The sequence below is a fragment of the Lactuca serriola genome, chromosome 2, assembly GCF_051521515.1.
Source record: "Lactuca serriola cultivar US96UC23 chromosome 2, Lser_US96UC23_V15, whole genome shotgun sequence".
Classification (NCBI taxonomy): Eukaryota; Viridiplantae; Streptophyta; class Magnoliopsida; order Asterales; family Asteraceae; genus Lactuca; species Lactuca serriola.
Window position 1 is genome coordinate 227372607 of NC_136409.1, and position 14747 is coordinate 227387353.

A 14747-nucleotide genomic window follows, 5' to 3' on the forward strand; every position below is an offset into this window, starting at 1 on the left:
ACTATGTATGTGAGTTCTATGAGTTCTCAATTGTTTGCATAACAACTAGGAAGCAATGGTAGGCTCTTGTGCTGCCAGGTGGCAATAAATTAAGATTGAACAAGTCCAACTCATATGAGTATGAATTTGTCACTAACCTTGTCTTGTGATTATGGTTATGACAAATTCACATGGATAGGAACACATACACCATAAAATCTAAGCGTCATAAGGTTTCTCTCCAATTCATGAAAATTATTGTGAGGAAACGCTTTCACTAAGTAGATTTTAAGGAGATAGCAATTGTGTTATTTGCATTCTCAAATTCGATTATGATTACGACATCCCTCTTCATAATTCGAATTGTGAGAAATTACAAAGGTCTAAACATTTGAGACTTATTGTTTTAAGTTCTAAAATTGTTTAGACACACATGTGAGCTATCTAAGGAAAGGTGTATGATTTTGATAAGTCTTATCAAAGATCCTCGTATCAGAAATCTGAACTTTGGTAAGAACGTCAATAAAGTATTGATTTCTAAAAGTCCAACTGATTTCTGGGTATATGTCAAAGTTAGTGGGAGCATAAGTGTTATGCTAGTAAAGTAATTATTATGCTAGTGGGAGCATAATCAATTATGGTAAGTGTTGCAAGTTAGCAATGTTAATTATAGAAAACAAATGTTTCAATTCGCTAAGTTTCAGGGTTTGAAAAGTTGTTTTGCTATAAGGGAGAGGAATCATACTTCATTTCAATTCTAAAAGCTTAGATTGAGATTTTAATCAAATTTAGTCAAGTATATATATATATATATATATATATATATATATATATATATATATATATATATATATATATATATATATGAATGTTATGTTGGAATGTTTCAACATAAGGAAATTTTATATATGGAAATATTATCTGCGTTCTAAAATTCGATTATGATTACGGAATCCATTTTCATAATTCGAATTATGAGAACATGGCAAATACAAATAGAAATATTATAGAAAAAGACTAGTCTAGTATCATGTCTTTATGTGAGACATCATGAATCGTGTCCCATATGCTTCAGATATAGGATCGATTATATGTGTTGTAATATTCATCCGTTGTAAATTTTCCAAATGCCTAGGGCATTAAGAGGGAAAAGGACTATAACTGGATATGACTAAAATGATTAAGCAATTGTCGAGGACAATTTGAGGTTTACCAAAGATTGGTTGCTCATGGACACTTGGAAGTATGGTGTAAATTTTGGAAAGGACCATATTGACATATTCTGAAAAGATGCAACTCTTGTTTAGAAGTGATAGTCAAAATGGGAATATGGAAATGTTTCCATAAGTAGAAGTCATTCTTTAAATATGTGTAAGATTAGAAAACTTAATGCAAGAAGGATTCTCAAAGGAATGTACTTTGAATGTGAGACTTCATTTCCATGGAATTCCTCTCCATTGGAATACTTTGTAATATCTGTTACCAAGTCTCTGTGACTTTTGTGCATAATCATTACAAAAGGATCATTGCATATAAGTTTAGAATCTAACATATTACAACAAATGGAAAGAATTTGATATTCTTTCGTTTACGGTAAGGATTTGGAATTGTGAAATAAGCATCATTAAAGTGTTGTCAATTGATCTATTTCACACAATAAGGACCATAGACAAACATAGTGTGCATGCTTGGAGCATGGGATAACTATTGTTTTAATTCAAGTATTAAGTTGATTATTCGAAACATTATACAATGAATAATGAGTAATCAATATGACACTCAAAGTTTTAGGGCCATATAGGATTAGTATTATTTTTGTGTTTCACTTTGCATGTTTTGACTTCCCGAAAAACTAGGTTATTCAAACCATCCACAGTCAATCATACTTTGGATGTAGGTATTGAGGCAATGTTGTCATGAATGGGTCCGTAGTTTGTCTAGATGTTTTAGACATAGCTGCAGTGTTCATGAGTACTCCTGGAATAAGATTCGAGAATTGGATTAAACCCATGCTCATTTGAATCACTTCATGGATTTTATCACGAGTGATCATGAGACGATAATATATTATATTCTTGAAACCTAGACGTGTGAGTTGTAGTTGCAAGTCGGTTGCACATTGACATATGTAAACGCACCAGTAACTTGGTGTTATAAAACATATCGTTGTGTGTGATTTGATGAGTAAGTACAAGCAAGCATTTTAGTCGAAGTTTATCCATTCCTTTTACCATCTGTAGGCTCCTCGATGATTTAGTGATGACAACCCTAAGTGCTCGGCCGGGCCTGGACTAGTTTGATTTGTTCAATTAGTCGGTCATCATAAATCGGAAATCAAGAAACATCAAATGAACAGAGAGAATGATTATAATCCATGTCTCAGTCCATATGATATCTAGATGGAGGAATATATGATCCCTTATCTAATGGACGCATCATTGACTAGGGCAGAGTTTAACAACGGCTTTTAAGAGCTACGATTGGTAGTCGGGATTTTGGAGTCGTACTTACAATAATAGTTATTAGACTTATCCAAGTGGAAGACTATTGGATTATGTGACATCCCCATTTTCACGGCCAGAAAAAGACCGATTTTGTTTATGCTTTATAAAAATCAGAGTACTTTTAATAAAAATGTTGCGGAATTTGTTCCCAGAAAAACATGATGAATACGTTATTAAAACATTTTCGAAGAAACGTATTTTATTCATTTTAAAACGTTTGGGATGTCATCGTTAATACAGAAACATAAGCATAAATAGAACTTACATTTATTTACACTAGTGATCTACATCTCTTTAAATCTCTTAGTGTAATGTGACTTCATATCAACACCTATGATATAAATAAACTGAGTGGGTCAGGTTGGGAAACCTGGTGAGTACATAGGGTTTTCAACCCACAATAATATAATTATTATGTTCAAACAATCAAACAATCAACCCAATTACCCATCCCCATTATCTTCTTTATTCTTAAGATCTACCCTAAGAATCAACCATTCCTCGTTCATACATTCCTAAGGATCATCCTAAGGAATCGGCACGAAGTCCATCGTCACCGGGGTTTAGGCACTAAGTCTGCATAGTCGCCAGAATTTATACGATAGGCACTATGTCTGCATAGTCGCCGGGGTTTTGGCACCAATTCTGCATGATCACCAGGGTCTAGGCATCAAGTCTGCATGATCACCAAGGTTTAGAGTACACCGAGTGAACACATCGTTCACAACACCTACAAGTTGCGAGCCTGCTAGTGTTCCACTGGACTGTCTAGAATAGTCCGTGGTTGTCATCCATACTCTGCTGAATGACGGGGACATCATTTGGGAAAAAGGCTTCTCACATCGTACACCTCTCACCCATACCTCATAGTCTATATCACCTCTCAACTCATCGTCCAACTCATATTTCATCTATTATATCTACCCATGTATTACCCCAACATTTTCGTAGATATAAAATACATATATAGTTTAAATCATTTAAAACATGTATAAAATCTTTCACCGAGCATAGACAGCAAGTAAACAGACAATATGCACACATAGCACGTAGTAAATACTTTATATCTATGTGTAAGTTGCAGGGGACCATGCACTCACCTGAAAGGCGGTGACTTAGTACTCGGACAGCACTTCGATACTCTCAAAACAATTTCCTTCGATAAAACCTAGTATCAATACCACTAGGGTTTAGTCTAACGATAACCGCGACAAATTGATAGTCTGACTATTATTATTATATAAGCGTTAAATAACATTCAATATAACTCATAATAATAGCTCAAATAATTATTTTAAGGACCTAATAACATTACTATAATTTTTTGGAAACTATATTAAAAATTGCGTAAGCGTAGCTCACTTACCGCGAATTTTATCGAAAACCGGAACTTTATTTGGAGCGGCGTTTTGAAACCGAAAGACACTTTTTCTCGGGACTCCGGGAGCCTCGGGGCTTCCCTCGGGAGCTAGGGGGTTTATCTAGGGTTTAGGGGGGTTTAGAGGAGCTAGAGAGACAAAGAAATCTAGAGAGAGAAAGGAAATGTTGTGAAAAACTCGGAAATCTTCGCAGCCTTTTATAGGCGCTCAACAGCTCGGACTACGCTGCGTGTTCAGCAGCTACGTTGGGCGTAGTTCGGATAGGGTTTCCAGCTCGCACCAGCTGGCTCGCACTTCGGAAGAGGATAAGGACCGAGGGTACGCTGGGCGTACCGAACTCCGACGCGGGGCGTAAGGCGAAGCGAGGCGACGTGGCATGATCCGAAGGGCGCTCTGCGATCGGCGATGGACGGTTGGGATGAGGCCACGTCATCCATCTCGCATCAGATTTCGCAATTTGCACACTCAACTTTAAAAATTCATAACTTTCGCGTACAAGCTCCGTTTTCGACGTTCTTTATATCCACGCGAAGGCGGGAACGTACTCTACAACTTTTGTTTAGACTCCGTCGGCTAATTATGACTCGATTTTAAATTTTATATTATTAACAGGCCGGGACAGGATTGGTCCGTTAAATCCTCATAACTTCTTCATCCAACGTCCGTTTTCGCCCATCTTTTTCTCGTTACGCTACTCTTAATGAGATCTTCGATTCTCATTTAGGTCGTTTCGGCTAAAAACCGCTCGATCTAACATTCGGATTTCGGGTTGTACACTACCAATCCGAAACTTCGAAAAATCATAACTTCTTCATACGAAGTCAGAGTTGGGCGTTCTTTTTATCGATGTTCTTAGTTTAACGTATTCTACGACTTTTGTTTATATTGCTAAGGCTAAAACTCGCTCTATCGCAAATTTACTATTTACGCTTCCTGGTGCCGTGCCGGTTCCGTCGCGAAACTTCGACGGGTCATAACTTCTTCGTTATAACTCGGATTTCGGCATTCTTTATATGTATGGAAACCTTGTAGCATATACTAAAACTTGGTTCAAATTATTTATTCTAAATAATCTTTTGTCGAAAAGTCGTTTTTGACCCCTATTGCCTCTAAATTGACTAACCCACATCGGCTGGGAAGGAGAACTAAGCATTCCTAATAAGGGGTGTGGATACCTTCCCTATCACAGCGTTTTAAAGTCGTGAGGGCAGCAGATCCCATAAGAACTCTGCAGTTAAACGTGCTTAGGCGGGAGTAGTACCAGGATGGGTGACCCCCTGGGAAGTCCTCGTGCCGAGTGGCCCAAAGCGGACAATATTGTGATACGTGCCAGAGGGGGATGTTACAAATGGTATCAGAGCCAGGGCACGGGTTGATGTGTTCGACGGGGACTTCAAACCCTATAATGAGGGTGAAAGTGGGTTAGATCTGATCCCACATCGGCTGGGAAGGAGAACTAAGCATTCCTAATAAGGGGTGTGGATACCTTCCCTATCACAACGCGTTTTAAAGCCGTGAGGGCAGCAGATCCCATAAGAACTCTTCAGTTAAGCATGCTCGGGCGGGAGTAGTACCAGGATGGGTGACCCCCTGGGAAGTCCTCGTGCCGAGTGGCCCAAAGCGGACAATATTGTGATACATGCCAGAGGGGGATGTTACAGATTAGGTGTCTAAGCCCATAACTATAATTGGTATGTACTTGACCCGAGAGTAGCATGGTCCATTTGGGTTGCATATCATCAGGATAATTTGTTAGGATGGAATTTTGAGAATAGGTTATTTAAGGTTTATTAATATATTATAATTTCTAATATATTAATATGAAATCATATGATTTAATTAGTATTGATCAAGAATTAGTTTGGAATTAATTTAGTGATCAAAAGAGACTAATTAAATTAATGGGGACTAATTGTGTAAATTAGTTATATTTATATGTTGGGCTTATGATCCATGTTGGACTAAGTTTATGTATGGATACATAAAGAGTTGTGCCACATGAACCATGGATCATAAACCCATGGGTATGGATTAGGGTTAACCCATGAACCTTGGAATCTCACATATAAATATGTTAGTTTTGGAATCCATTTGAGAATTTTAGATACCTTTTGGACGAATCGAGTTCCATTTTCAACAAACGAATCAAATTTGGAAGATCTTGGCTCTTTTGTTGGAATGAGAAAATCTCCAAATCGAACATTGTACCACCCACTTTGCGTGATGTACAACTCGTTATTCGTGTTCTTCGTGTTCTTAAACGATCCAAGAACATCTTCAAAAGAACCTCCAACACTTTTGGGTACCCCATAGCCAAAATCACGATTAATGTATTCTTGGAGATTATGGACGATTTTGGTGGCTAGGATTCTCTCTCAAAATGTTATCCTTTGTCCATGGTGTGTTGTGATTTCATTTGAGGCATTCATACTACTGGTGCTAAGTTTTTAAAGGCCAAATATAACAAGTTCTACAAGCTACATAAAGAGGTGAGCTCATAACTAGTATTTTATGTTGTTTATATCATTTGTATGCTAGTTGTAGGCTTAAAGCTTTGGAAACAATATTGCATGTTTAATTAGAGAAAACAAAGATCCAAAGATTTTAGGGTTGTATGTGCACCATAGGATGTTGTAGTATACTAAAACCCAACAAAACCTCAATCACTCAATGAAATATTCACAACAGATATGGCTAATGGAAAAACTAAAACACAAAAGACATATACATAGGATACACCCTAACCCTATAGAATCACTCCTTCCAAATCGACCGAATGCCTGTTACAATAAGAAGCTTTGATGTGTTTATTGGCATGGATTGTTTAAGTCCTCACCTTGTCGATATCATGTGTTACGAAAGGGTCGTCCGACTTAACTTACCAAATAATGAAACCCTTGTCGTCTATGATGACAAACCCAACACAAACACTCTGAATCGTCTCTTGCATCAAGGCTCAAAGGTACCTGAACAAGAAGTACCACACATTCCTAGCTCATATTGTTGATGAGAAGAGGGAAGCGAAGGACATCAAGGATATTCCATAAGTCTGCAATTTTCCCGATGTATTCCTAGAAGACCTTCTGGGAATACCACCCGTGCGACAATTTGAGTTCAGAATCGACTTGATCTCTGGAGCCACCCCCATAGCCAAATCACCATATCATTTAGCACCAGCAGAAATGCAGTAGTCAACTGAACTAACTGTTGAGTAAAGGATTCATCAGACCAATCTTCTCACCTTGGGGAGCACTAGTCTTGTTCGTAAAGAAGAAAGACAACTCATTTTGTATGTTCATTGATTATCGGGAGTTGAAAAACTCACCATCAAGAACCGATATCCCCTACCCCAAATTGATGATATGTTCGACCAACTTTAAGGATCGAGCTACTTATCGATCTAAGGTTGGGGTACCATCAGCTCAGAATCCAGGAGGAAGATATTCCTAAGACGACATTTAGGACTCGTTACGACCACTACGAGTTTGTTGTGATACCCTTCGGATTGACTAATGCACCCGCGGTGTTCATGGATCTAACGAACCGCGTATGCTGACCTTACCTAGATAAATTTGTGATAGTGTTCATCGATGACATACTAATCTATTCGTGAAGTAAGGAAGAGCATAATCAACATCTGCGATAAGTCTTTGAGACGCTAAGGGCGGAAAAGCTGTATGCAAAGTTTTTAAAATGTGAATTTTGGATTCGAAAGTTGGACTTCTTGGGACACGTGGTAAGCAAGGAAGGGATACATGTGGATCTCTCCAAAATCAAAGCAATTGAAAACTGGGAAGCGCTTAGGACACCGAAAGAAATCCGTGAGTTTTTGGTCCTTGTTGGCTACTACTGAAGGTTCATACATAACTTTTCCAACATCGCAAAGCCTCTTACTACCCTGACCCAGAAAAGAGTGACCTTTAATTGGGAGGATAAATAAGAAACTGCCTTCCATACGCTAAATCAAGAGTTATGTAGTGCTCCGATCTTGTCCCTTCCAGAAGGAATGAAAGACTTTGTGGTTTACTGCGATGCATCCAAGCAGGGTCTAGGTTGCATCCTCATGCAACGGGGAAAAGTCATTCTCTATGCCTCAAGACAACTTAAGACTCACGAGGTCAACTACACCACACACGACCTTGAATTAGGGGCAGTAGTGTTTGCCTTAAAGATCTGGAGACACTACCTTTATGGTATAAAGTGTAAGATCTTCACTGACCATAAGAGTCTCCAGCACATCCTCAATCAAAAAGAGCTCAATATGATGCAACGAAGATGGATAGAGTTACTAAATGATTACGAATGTGAAATTCATTATCATCTGGGCAAGGCCAACATGGTAGAAGATACCCTAAGTCGAAAGGAGTACTTGGGCCGCTGAGTAAAATCATTGACAATGACTATCCTTTCACATCTATCCACTCGGATCAAGGAGGCGCCACTTGAAGCCTTGAAACCTGAGAATGTCACAAGTGAAGCCTTGCGAGGAATGGATAAAAACCTTGAGGTCAAGGGTGAGGGAGCTCATTACCTCATGAATCAGATCTGGATATCGAGATTCGGCGGGTATAGAGACATTATCATGAACGAAGCTCACAAGACCAAGTACTTCGTTCATCCCGGCTCGGACAAGATGTATTGAGACCTCAAAAAACTATATTGGTGGCCAAACATCAAGGCGGAAATCGCTACTTATGTGGGCAAGTGTTTGAATTGCGGCAAGGTCAAAGTAAAGTATCAAAAGCCCTCGGGTTTGCTACAACAAACGGATATACCCGAGTGGAAGTGGGAGCGGATAACCATGGACTTCATAACTAAATTGCCTAAGACAACTGGTGGACTTGACGCCATATGGCTATCTGTCGATAGGTTAACCGAATCTGTGCACTTCCTACCAATAAAGTGTTGGGTTTTGGTCATAAGACATCCTATGTGCTCATACAAACCCTAAAGCTCGGATCTAGGTTTCTCTATTGTACATACTTTGAATCCAAGACTTTGAACCCTAATACTAGCATATGGAAATCAGAATTCACATGTAAATAGGTTTAAGAACATACCTTGATTGTTATATAGCAATAACAATCCAATTCCTCCTTGAATTGACCTTGGAAAGCAAAGAGTCACAAGTGTCACTCCTCTAATGGCTCACAAACACCATAAGCAAGTGGAGAAGGTATAAGGAGAGAGGAGGGAGGTTAGAATTCGTCTCTAAGACTTCTTGGGAAGGGATACACGAATTCATGACCTTGGGGTTGTTTATATAGGTGTAGAAATAGGGTTTCAGTCATCATCCTTATCTAGTTGATTATCCATTAAGCAACCAATAAGATAATCCTTGAATCCTTATCATACTCGAATTCTAAGGCTTTCCAACCTTAAATTCGTCCACCATACTTATAAGATAATCCTTACCTTATTTTGTAACTATCACATAATTACAAATCAGCCCCTCTAGTTTAATTAGTTACATTTGATCACAAAATTAATTCTTAATTAATTATCGACCAATATTAATTAAACAAATATGATTTCTCCTTTAATATATTATTCTTATAGCATATTAATAAATCATATTATCCTCTCTCTCTTTATTCATTTCTCCAATCAAGTTGCTTTGGTGAAGGCAACCCAAAAGGACCATGCACCATCGGGTCAAGTACATACCAAAATAGTTATGGACTTAGACACTAATCCAACAGTCTCCCACTTGGATAAGTCTAATAACTATTATGCATATGACTTCAGATCTCGATCTGCAATCGTAGCTTTCCAAAGCCGCTGTCAACTCTGATCATATCAAATACGCGTGTCCTTAGATAAGGGATCATATATTCCTCCATTCTAGATATCATATGAGATATGATTTCAAATCATTCTCTTTGTACTATATCTCGATTCCGATTTATGACGACTGACTAATTGAACAAATCAAATTAGCCCTAGCCCGGCCGAGCATTTATGTTTGTCATCACTAAACCATCGAGGGGCCCAAAGATATCGCTTTTATCCTACTTTGAATAAAAGGAACGGATAAACTTTGATACAATGCTTGCTTGCACTCACCCACCGAATTACACACAACAATATGTTTTATAACACCAAGTTACTGGTGCGTTTACATATTATCAATGTGCAACCGATTTGCAAGATACAACTCACACATCTTGGTTTCAAGAATATAGGATGTTATCGTCTCACCAATCACTCGTGATATAATTCATGGAGTGATCCAAGTGAGTGTGGGTCTAATCCAATGCTCAAATCACATTCATAAGCACTCATGAACGTTGCAGCAAACATTTGCTTATGTCTAATACTTTTCTAGACAATCCACACACCAATTCACGACAGTCTTCATTCATATCTACTTCCAACATATGAACGACTGTGGCCCGTTTGAATAATTCGATTATTCTTAATAAACTCAATTATTCTGGAAGTCAAAAACATGCAAATGTGAAACACAAGAATAATACTAATCCCATATGGCCTCAAACCTTTGAGTATAAATAAAACACCTTTTATTTATCACCATATTGATTACTCATTATTTGTCGTTTCGGGTAATCAACTTCTTATTTGAATTACAACACTTGTCCCATGCTCCTAGCATGCACACAATGTTTACCTATGGTTCTTACTTTGTGAAATAGATCACACCAAACACATTTCCAATCCTTCTCATTTCACAACTCCAAATCCGTTTTTCATAAGTTAAAGAATATCAAATTCTTGCTACTTATAGAATATGCTAGATTCTAACATTTTATGCAATGATCTCTTTTGTAATGTCACTGCACCAAAGTCACAAAGACTTTTGCCAATGATGTTACAAAGTCCTCTATCGGAGATTGTTACAAGACAATTCCTTAGATATGATGTCTCTCACTCAAATTACATTCCTTTGAACATCCTTTTGCATAAAAGTTCCTAATCTAATCATAGATTTCTCAATATTCAATTCCCAATATGGACACACTTCCATATGTTCCATATGACAACTCATTCTTTATAGAATCTTTTCTATTCGTAATGATGTCGATATGGTCCATCCAATATGGAAACATTTCCATATTTTCCAATACTATACTTCCAACTACTCACAAGCGACCAATCCTCGTCGAACTTGGATTGTCCTTTGATAGTTGTTTAATTATTTTAGTCTAAACCGATTCTAGTCCTTTTTCCCTCTAAATGTGCTTGACATTTGGAAAATTTTAGAATGGTCAAGCATTAAGCATTTGCAATCGATCCTATACCCGAAGCGTATGGGACACGACGCATAATGTTTTATTTGCTATGTTCTCAAAATTCGGATTGTGAAAAGGGATGTCGTAATCATAATCGAAATTTTAAGAACACACTTTGTACCTTTGACTAAATTTTATTAACATTTCTCAACCTAAACCTTTAGATTTGAAATGAAGCATAATATTCTCTCCCTTAATTATAGCAAAACAACTCTTCAACTATTGCGACATTGCAAAGTATGACTCTTGTTTTTCTATAATTAATATTGCTAACCTTGCAATACTTTCCTTAATAATCATACAATCATAACTTTTATGCTCCCACTATCTTGATGATTATTATAAAACATAACACTTATGCTCCCACTAGCTTCGACATGTATTCATAAACATCTTAACTTTCAGAAAACAATGCTTATTGAATTTCTTAAGTTCATGTTTCTAATACTTAGTGCTTTGATAATCTTTTATCAAGGATTCTTTATACACCTTTGCCTTCGATAGTTCATATGTGTGTCTAAACAATTAAGACTAATTGCCAAACCTCACAATTCAAATTATGGAAAGGGATGCCGTAACCATAATTGAATTCAAGAATGCAATTTTACGATCACTATCTTCTTAAAATCTTTCTTAGTGAAAGCATCTCCTCACAATCATTTTCATGAAGGAGGAAATCTTATGACACTTAGATTTTAAACGGTGTAAATGTTCCTATCCATATGTTTACGACAAATTCAAACTCATATGGATCGAACTTTCTTAATCTTGATTTCTTGCCTTATGGTAGCACAGCTGCCCACCACGTCTTCCAAGTAGTTAAGCAGCTCACCTTTTCCTATCAATGTACTTTCCATTGATCAAGGTCCTTGCCTTTTATGCATTCAAATGAGAACTCATAGGACTCACATGTATAACTAACTTGATTGGATTGGCACAGAATCAAAATAATGTCAACACAATAGGTTGTAAACCTCAACTCGTGTGCTAGTGATGATCGATAAGGTTTATTTTATTTGTTCTTGAAACCTTTCAAGACAGTTAAGACTCCCACTGACTCCTTGACATATAAGGTTCTTTTGTCAATAACAATTTCAAATATTCAAGAGTTAGTGTAGCTTTTATCAAAACACTTCATAAATTGGTCCTAGTTGGTCTTTGTCTTATCCAAGACATCACAACTTTCCACATTTAATGAAAGTTACAAACCTTCTTAATACCTTTAACAATCTTAACTTTAAGACTTGTTATTGGAACGAAGTATGATTGACTTGTTGATTTAACCATTTCTTCAATTCTTGATTCCTCTTCTTAGACATACAACTGTACTAAGACTCATTTAGAGGATCAATTGAGATATGGTTCTTAATCATTAAGACCTATCATAAAGCATAAAAGATACTCTCCCTTCTTCTTAGAATGGAGAAACTTTTATCTCTCTGCCTACTTGATTCTTGTTATTCGTACTGCTATTGATCTAAACTCTTTAATCAATTCAAAATTACACTTAATCTTGTATCATATTTACTAAACCTTTAGTAAATCATGACGAACATCATTGTTACTCTTATGGTTGACTTGATCAACACGCAACTTTGTGTACTCGATCTTCTAGTCCTTCACTTGGCACTTTGTCAACGAATTGGTCTAATTTCCAAATATGAAATTTCTCATTCATCGTGCAACCAAGTTGCATGATTCCAAATTTCTGTCCAATTGAAACTTCGGCGATGAGAAAACTCTCCCTATTTGGTAAATTCTTGACTTTTCCATAAACACCATAAATAAGAATCATATCCATTTGTTGTAGAAATATGCAAACACCAATTTTCATAACGATTTCATTGCAAGGAAATAAATAAATAAATAAGTCAAACAAAAATTTATTTTATTTATAAAAGCAGCGGAAAACATATGTCCTTACAATGCAAAATCCATTGAAAACTATGTATTTCAAAAGAAAATTTTCTAACAACTCTATCATAACTATCTAAGATCAAAATCTAATCTTCAAGTCCATGCGATCAAGATCCATTCCTTATGATTAGATTCATCTTGCTCTTTCACCAAGCTTCCTTTCTTTTCACTGATCCTGTAAAACATTCAAATGCAATCTTATTACATTATGTATTAAGAATTAATGAATAGGAACTTAATGGAGTTAGATAGTGGATTTTACCTGAATCGCAGCCATACTCTTTGACTCTCCCATCTTCTGGACTCTTCAGGCTCATTGGGCAGACTTGTATCCAACGCCCTTTCTTTTGGCAGCAAACGCAGGTCGGTTCTCCTAGAACGTCCTCGGAAGCATGGTCGGTTGACTTTCCCAACAAATACGCTCCATTGCTTCGCCAAATCATTTCTGATTCAGCAGCAATGAGCATGTAAGTTAGGTCAATGAGGTTGTCGTCATGATTCATCATATAATACTTTCTTTTGAACTCATTATATGATTCAGGAAGTGACTGCAAAACCCAATTCACAGCCAACTCATCTGGGAATGACACACCCAACATTATCAACCTATCAATGTGTGATTTCATTACGGGTTTACCATCTTCATGTTTCATTTCCAATAGGGCTTTAGTGATATTGAACCTTTCAATTCTTCAATCTTGTGGGTTGGGGAGAACTATAGGAGGAGGAGGAGGAAGTGAAGCATGATTTCTCGTTCCTCGATTAAATCGTGGAATACCATCTTCATGTGGAATACTTGTTCCACGGGATTTGGGAAGACCATAGTTGTCGAACTTTGACATCTACAAAATGGGAGAAAACAAAAAACAAATTCAAGTTAGTTGATTGATTGAGTCCTTAGTAAATCACCCAAATGAGATACTAAGGCTAGGACCCAACACAATATTCTACAACTCGGGAGAGGGATGCCGTAACCCAAATTGCAGAACATTTGAAGGTAAGTGAATGACGATTCACTAATTTCCACCATGAAAAACGAAAAAGAATTTAAGTTTTAAATCTATGAAAACTCCTAGATCCTTTGAGATTCATTGAACTTTCAATGGCATGTTTAAATCTCGATATGCCCCTCTTGTTTGTGACTGGGATGCCAAGGATCACAAAGCGGGTGTGAATAACCATGCAAACTTACATGGTGCCCTCACATGTTACAGTCACCTATTCGATGTGCCGGTAAACCACACACGCTCCACCGAACCATGACAAACATTGAGTCACCCTTTGCTACCTTTGCTTAGACCCATTTAGTGTGCCGGTTAACCACACACGCTCCACTAACGTCTTCGCAAGGGCACAAAGTGTAATTTCATGGAATTGCATCAATTCACTTTTGCCTAAGTAACTAAGATTGGGAATTTTATGAAAACATTTAGTTACTTTAGTAATTCATTATACTTATAATGGAAGGTTTCGTCCTATCCTACCCGTTCGGCTAACGACCCTCGACTAGTCAAGAGTGCGGTGGGTAAGAGTGGATACCCATTCAATCACCATTTTATAGGCAATTTCCTTAAACACCCCTTATAGACTAGCTTCGTGAATGAGGCCTACTAACGGTAAGACTGACCTTTACTTATACATATATATAATGTTAGACTTTTAATGTTATATATAGTATAGGGTGTATTTTACACTTTTAAAATATTAGGTGGTTC

The 14747-nt window shown here is 37.2% G+C and overlaps 1 pseudogene; it reads left to right on the forward strand.

Annotated features, from left to right (window-relative positions):
* Nucleotides 1-5045: 5045 nt before the first annotated feature.
* Nucleotides 5046-5164, forward strand: LOC145091029 (5S ribosomal RNA; annotated as a pseudogene).
* The last annotated feature ends 9583 nt before the right edge of the window (nucleotides 5165-14747 follow it).